Genomic DNA, 7,191 nt, shown 5'->3' on the forward strand with positions numbered 1-7,191 from the left:
TCCAGGAATCAGTCTGGTGAACCTTCTTTGGACTCCTTCAATAGCAAGAATGTCCTCCTTAGACTAGGAGACTAAAACTGCACACAATACTCCAAATGTGGCCTCATCAAGGCCCTGTATAACTGCAGCAAGAATCCTCACTCCTACACTCAAATCCTCTTGCTATGAAGGCCAGCATGCCATTAGCTTTCCTCACCACCTGCTGCAGCTGCATGCCAGCCTTCAGCGACTGTTCCACCATGGCACCCAGGTCACATTGAACTTCCCCTTTTCCTGAACTGCCACCATTCAAATAATAATCTCCTTCCTATCCCCATAACTTCATGAATCCCCTTAACACTAAGGGCCATTTTTTTAGCATGGCTAATCAACCTAACCCGCACATCTTTGGGCTGTGGAAGGAAACCGGAGCACCCGGAGGAAACCCATGCAGACACGGGGAGAACGTGCAAACCCCACACAGATAGCCACCTGGGGCTGGAATTGAACCTGGGTCCCTGGCGCTGTGAGGCAGCAGTGCTAACCATTGCGCTACTGTGCCGCACCGTGGGGAAGAACAGGTGAAGAACGGCAGCACGTTACTTGAGAGACTATAAAATGCTGACTTAGTGATAAATTTCTCAAAGAATCAATTTGCTCAGGCCACTTATTTGGGACACGTCATGGGGAAAGCGCGAATGCTGTTCAGGGAAACCAATGTTTCAGGGATTATGAGCTTTCCTGTTCCTGAAACGAATCGAGAGATACTGCAGTTTCTCGGAATGTGTGAATTTTACAGGAAACCTGTCCCAAATTTCAGCACTCCATAAGCTGCTCCATAAACAAGCCTATTGAAGAAACTCAGATGTGAGTGGACAGAGTGCCAGGCTGCCTTTGAGAGATTAAAGGCTGTGTAAACAAATGCGCCTGTGTTCACTGCTCTAAAGCTCAACAAGCCATTCAAGATAGCGACTGATGTCAGTGATGTGGGCGTGAGAGCCATATTGTTGCAAGATGATAATGCTAACATGGAGAGTCCAGTCAGTTATTTTTCGAGAAAACTTAATCCTTGCCAACAAAAGAACCCCGCAGTTGAAAAGGAAGTGCTAAGCCTTGTTTTGGCTCTTCAATAATTTGAGACATACATTTCCAGAAATGCTGGAGAGACTGTGATCTCTGTGGGCCGTAATCCACGAGTGTTTTTTTGAGAAATTCCAGACCATTAATTGCTGTCTGACAGGAACATAGGAGCAGGAGTAGGCCATTCAGCCCATTGTATCCCCTGGTTCTAAACTCCTCAGTAAGAAGTCTCACAACACCAGGTTAAAGTCCAACAGGTTTATTTGGTAGCAAATACCATAAGCTTTCGGAGCACTGCTCCTTCGGCAGATGGAGTGGAAATGTGCTCTCAAACAGTGCACAGACACAGAAATCAAGTTACAGAATACTAATTAAAATGCGAATCTCTACAGCCAGCCAGGTCTTAAAGGTACAGACAATGTGAGTGGAGGAAGCATTCAACACAGGTTAAAGAGATGTGTATTGTCTCCAGACAGAACAGCTAGTGAGATTCTGCAAGACCAGGGGGAAAGCTGTGGGGGTTACTGATAATGTGACATAAATCCAACATCCCGGTTTAGGCTGTCCTCATGTGTGCGGAACTTGGCTATCAGTTTCTGCTCAGCGACTCTGCGCTGTCGTGTGTCGTGAAGGCCGCCTTGGAGAACGCTTACCTGAAGATCCAAGGCTGAATGCCCGTGACTGCTGAAGTGCTCCCCCACAGGAAGAGAACAGTCTTGCCTGGTGATTGTCGAGCGGTGTTCATTCATCCGTTGTCGTAGCGTCTGCATGGTTTCCCCAATGTACCATGCCTCGGGACATCCTTTCCTGCAGCGTATCAGGTAGACAACGTTGGCCGAGTTGCAAGAGTATGTACCGTGTACCTGGTGGATGGTGTTCTCACGTGAGATGGTGGTATCTGTGTCGATGATCCGGCACGTCTTGCAGAGGTTGCTGTGGCAGGATTGTGTGGTGTCGTGGTCACTGTTCTCCTGAAGGCTGGGTAGTTTGCTGCGGACAATGGTCTGTTTGAGGTTGCGTGGTTGTTTGAAGGCAAGAAGTGGGGGTGTGGGGATGGCCTTGGCGAGATGTTCGTCTTCATCAATGACATGTTGAAGGCTCCGGAGGAGATGCCGTAGCTTCTCATTGTAAATACATTGTAACTGCATAAAGAGATTTATAAACCCGATAGTTATGTGAAGATTTTGGGACATTATGGGTGGGATTTTACGGCCGCGCTAGTCCCAAAACCATAAAATCCCACCCGAGGTCAACGGACCTTTCCTTGTTCTGCCCCTCGCTCGCTCTGATTCCTGTGGCAGGTGGGGAGGTACAATTCTGGACAATCTCTCCATCTGCTTAAATGCCATCATATTTTGATCAAGGAACTTGGATCTCAAGATCTTGGACATTCAAATTATGATTCAACTATGTGGTGCAATTATTGTGTGTAATATATGTAACACAATAGCTAATAAAGTGTTTACAATGTTCGACTATGTAGTATTTTGAAGTGTTGTGATAAAATGTTTACTTCAGTAAGGTTTTGAGAGGGGCTGAGTGATGGCCATAGTGTTTTATTTTGGGGGGGGGGGGCACGCGATGATATATATTTTCTGTGGGGGGATGGTCCTTTTAAGAACGAGGTTTCTCTAGGAACTGGTATCTGGTAAAATGTCTTGCTTTCAGTAACTGCTCATGTGACCAAGTTGCTTGGGAGAGAAACAATAATTAACATCTCCTGGACCCTTTTTCTATAGGGTGGAGTAAATTGCGTATGGAGGTCTGTTTCAAGAAGTTTTTTTCGAACAAACTGACTGCAGAGCAAGGAACATCTCTTTCCCACAAAATTTATTTGGAGAGCAAGAGAGATGGCAAGTGCGAGAGAGAAACAGAGAGAGAGAGAGAGAGAGATATTGGGAGAAGGAGAGGGGAAGAGGGAGAGGGAGAAAGTTTTAGATGCCAAACTCCAACGTTAAAGAATATTAGAACCAAAAGAGTTCTGACCTGAGGTGGCTACACTTAAGATGTTAGTGATGCCTATATTGAACTGGGAGTCCACAACAGTAGGTCGGTGGAAGAGATTTGAAGAGAAAATTTTGCTGGATGTAAACATAAGGTGCAAGAATGATCAAGTCTTTATACCAATCTTTAAGACTGTATGCAGACCAAGTGGGAATCTTGTAATTTTTGATGTGTCGGACTTGAGTTTTGTGAATGGAGGTTGAATGGGTATAGAAGGAAAATTGAGTTTCAGGTAATAAGTAACTCTGTTCATTGTACTTGTAATACCTTTAACATTACTGACTATTTACAATGAACTGTAGTTATTAATATTTATATTCTTTGATTTTTGTGCAGTAAAGTTATTTTGATTTAAATCATAAACCTCGTGGCTTCCTTCTTTCAGTAAATACCTGGGATTTTTGTTTCTGAAAATAAACATGTTGTTGGTCTTCACTGAGATTATAGCATGTTAGTTGTAAGAAGGCTCCTGTGGAGAATAAATACCAACATTAAGCTGTTGGGCCAAATGGCCTGTTTCTGTGCTGTAAACTTAGATGTAATTCTATCTGCTTTCTACGCAGTATATTGTCTCGCCGATGTACCGCAGAGTTTGTTTTTGGTGCCCCCTTGTGGTAAGATATGTTATCATACCAGGTTTTAAATTGCTTCTAAAACATTTTCTCAGACAATATTTAAGGGATAATTCACCAGTTTGGGCTCTGGTGGGAGTCCTCACCGGATCCTGGAGATTTGGGGATGATGTGGAGATGCTGGCGTTGGACTGGGGTAAACACAGTAAGAGTTTTAACAACACCAGGTTAAAGTCCAACAGGTTTATTTGGTAGCAAATGCCATTAGCTTTCAGAGCGCTGCTCCTTCATCAGATGGAGTGGATATCTGCTCTCAAACAGGGCATACAGACAAAACATCAAGTTGCAGAATACTGATTAGAATGCGAATCTTTATAGCTAATCAGGTCTTAAAGATACAGACAATGTGTGTGGAGTGAGCATTAAGCACAGGTTAAGGAGATGTGTATTGTCTCCAGACAGGACAGCTAGTGAGATTCTGCAAGTCCAGGAGGCAAGCTGTGGGGGTTACTGATAGTGTGACATGAACCCAACATCTCGGTTTAGGCCGTCCTCATGTGTGCGGAACGTGGCTATCAGTTTCTGCTCAGCGACTCTGCGCTGTCATGTGTCGTGAAGGCCGCCTTGGAGAACGCTTACCCGAAGATCAGAGGCTCAATGCCCGTGACCGCTGAAGTGCTCCCCCACAAGAAGAGAACAGTCTTGCCTGGTGATTGTCGAGCGGTGTTCATTCATCCGTTGTCGTAGCATCTGCATGGTTTCCCCAATGTACCATGCCGAAGGAAGAAGGTGGAAGAGAGAATGTCTGGGGTGCATGGGGTCCTTAATTATGCTGGCTGCTTTGCTGAGGCAGCGGGAAGTGTAGACAGAGTCAATGGATGGGAGGCTGGTTTGTGTGATGGATTAGAACATAGAACATAGAACATTACAGTGCAGTATGTTGCGTCGACCAGTGAAACCAATCTAAAGCCTATCTAACCTACACTATTCCAATATCATCCATATGTTTATCCAATAACCATTTAAATGCTCTTAATGTTGATGAGTCCACTACTGTTGCAGGCAGGGCATTCCACGCCCTTACTACTCTCCGAGTAAAGAACCTACCTCTGACATCTGTCCTATATCTCTCACCCCTCAATTTAAATCTATGTCCCCTCATTTTAGCCATCACCATCCGAGGAAAAAGGCTCTCACTATCCACCTCTGATCATTTTATATGCCTCTATTAAGTCACCTCTCAACCTTCTTCCCTCTAACGAAAACAACCTCAAGTCCCTCAGCCTTTCCTCATATGATCTTCCCACCATACCAGGCAACATCCTGGTAAATCTCCTCTGCACCCTTTCCAACGCTTCCACATCTTTCCTATAATGCGGCGATCAGAACTGTACGCAGTACTCCAAGTGCGGCCACACCAGAGTTTTGTACAGTTGCAGCATGACCTCATGGCTCCGAATCTCAATCCCTCTACCAATAAAAGCTAACACACCGTATGCCTTCTTAACAACAACATCCATGATCTTTTGTAGTTCCTTGCGGTCTTGGGCAGAGCAGGAGCCATACCAAGCTGTGATACAACCAGAAAGAATGCTTTCTATGGTGCATCTGTAAAAGTTGGTGAGAGTCGTAGCTGACATGCCAAATTTCCTTAGTCTTCTGAGAGAGACGTTGATTGGTAGAGGGGGCATGATGTCATGCCCCCTCCCAATGATGCCATGCCTCCTCTCAATGATGTCATGCTCCCTCCCAATGATGTCATACCCCTTCCCAATTATGTCACTCCCCTCCCAATGATGTCATGCCCAATCCTCAATGATCAAATGCCCCATCCCCCCCGTGATGTCACACCCTGACCCCCATGACATTTGCATTTCAAATGCTAAATAGTTATTGATCCTACTTTAGTCAATGTTCACCTCTTGTGTGAATAAATATACCAGAATATTGAAGGAGAATTCAGTACCTGCCCTTGATGAAGGATTTTTAAAGCTTTTTAAAATGAAACAATGTCGATCAAATGCATCTCATTTCATTGGGTAGTAAACGCTGGTTTAAAATGACATTGTGATCCCACACAAAGTGCAGCCTGCAGGTGGTTCCAAACTCATCCACTCAGTATATATCTGCAATTTCCTCACCTTTCAGCGCAGTTACATACTCAACAGCGATAATATTACAGGAGTCAGTCTGATACATCACCAGAGAGCACTTAAACCACAGGTAGCCACTCACTTACTCACCTTGCCCTGAAAGTAATGAGATTGTCACAAAGAGCCACCAATTTGTTCCTATGAATGCCACATCCGCTGTTTGAGTGAAGGTACTGCGTCTTTGAAAATAGACAGGTTGATGCATTTGTTACAATATTGCAGACAGAGAGATGTGGCATCAGAAATTAACCACCTGTGTAACACCACCAACAAGAATTTCACAATCATCAAGGCCCTTGGGATCATACAGAGGTACAATCGGGAAATTGAGTCGATCGGGGTCACTAACCCATGCATTAGGCTGAGCTCTATACTTTCCCTCCTAATAGTGTGACTTAGATTCAGGGAGGGCAGTGTTATGCTGGGAATTTGCCACTCTGTTTGGGTTTAAACTCATTAAGAAGTTTAACAACACCAGGTTAAAATCCAACAGGTTTATCTGGTAGCAAAAGCCACACAAGCTTTCAGAGCCTTAAGCCCCTTCTTCAGGTGAGTGGGAATTCTGTTCACAAACAGGGCATATAAAGACACAACCTCAATTTACATGAATAATGGTTAATAGTTCCAACCATTATTCATGTAAATTGAGTTTGTGTCTTTATATGCCCTGTTTGTGAACAGAATTCCCACTCACCTGAAGAAAGGGCCTAAGGCTCCGAAAGCTTGTGTGGTTTTTGCTACCAAATAAACCTGTTGGACTTTAACCTGGTGTTGTTAAACTTCTTACTGTGTTTACCCCAGTCCAACGCCGGCATCTCCACATCATGGGTTTAAACTGTCAGAGATCCTGGGTGACAGCAACTTTAGACACTCTTAGTCGACTTGAGTGCCAACAGCGCTAGACACCATGCATCCAATGCGAGGCCTTTAATGATTTGTGTACAAGGAGAATTCCCCCTTGCAGTTGTCCCGCGAGTGGTTCTGATGTTACAAAAAAACAACTTAGCAGTTATAGTCAATTACAGCAAATCAGAAACGAGCAATTTTTAAAATCCTTCATTTGCATACATATTTGCCAATTAAATTCTGGCTTTTCGCCCTTTCTCATTCGATGAAAAACTGACTTCTGCTAATCCCTCATTTGCATAGCATATCCCCATATCTCGCTTTTGGTATTTGTTATGGAAAAATCTGGTCTTGCTCACCCTCTGGTGAAGGTCGAAAAGCTGAATGTTATGGAGCGTATGTGAGTGAAGATTAGCCTGTTCGTGCTGAAATAGCAGACACTGACTCCTTTGAAGGTTTGCAAACTGATAAACATTTTCACTAGCTGTTACAGAGCTGTTACAAAGAAGGCATGAAACTTTAATCTGAGCATTTTAACTTCCACAACATCTGTCAGG

Source organism: Mustelus asterias, chromosome 3 (assembly GCF_964213995.1).
Source record: "Mustelus asterias chromosome 3, sMusAst1.hap1.1, whole genome shotgun sequence".
Taxonomy (NCBI): domain Eukaryota; kingdom Metazoa; phylum Chordata; class Chondrichthyes; order Carcharhiniformes; family Triakidae; genus Mustelus; species Mustelus asterias.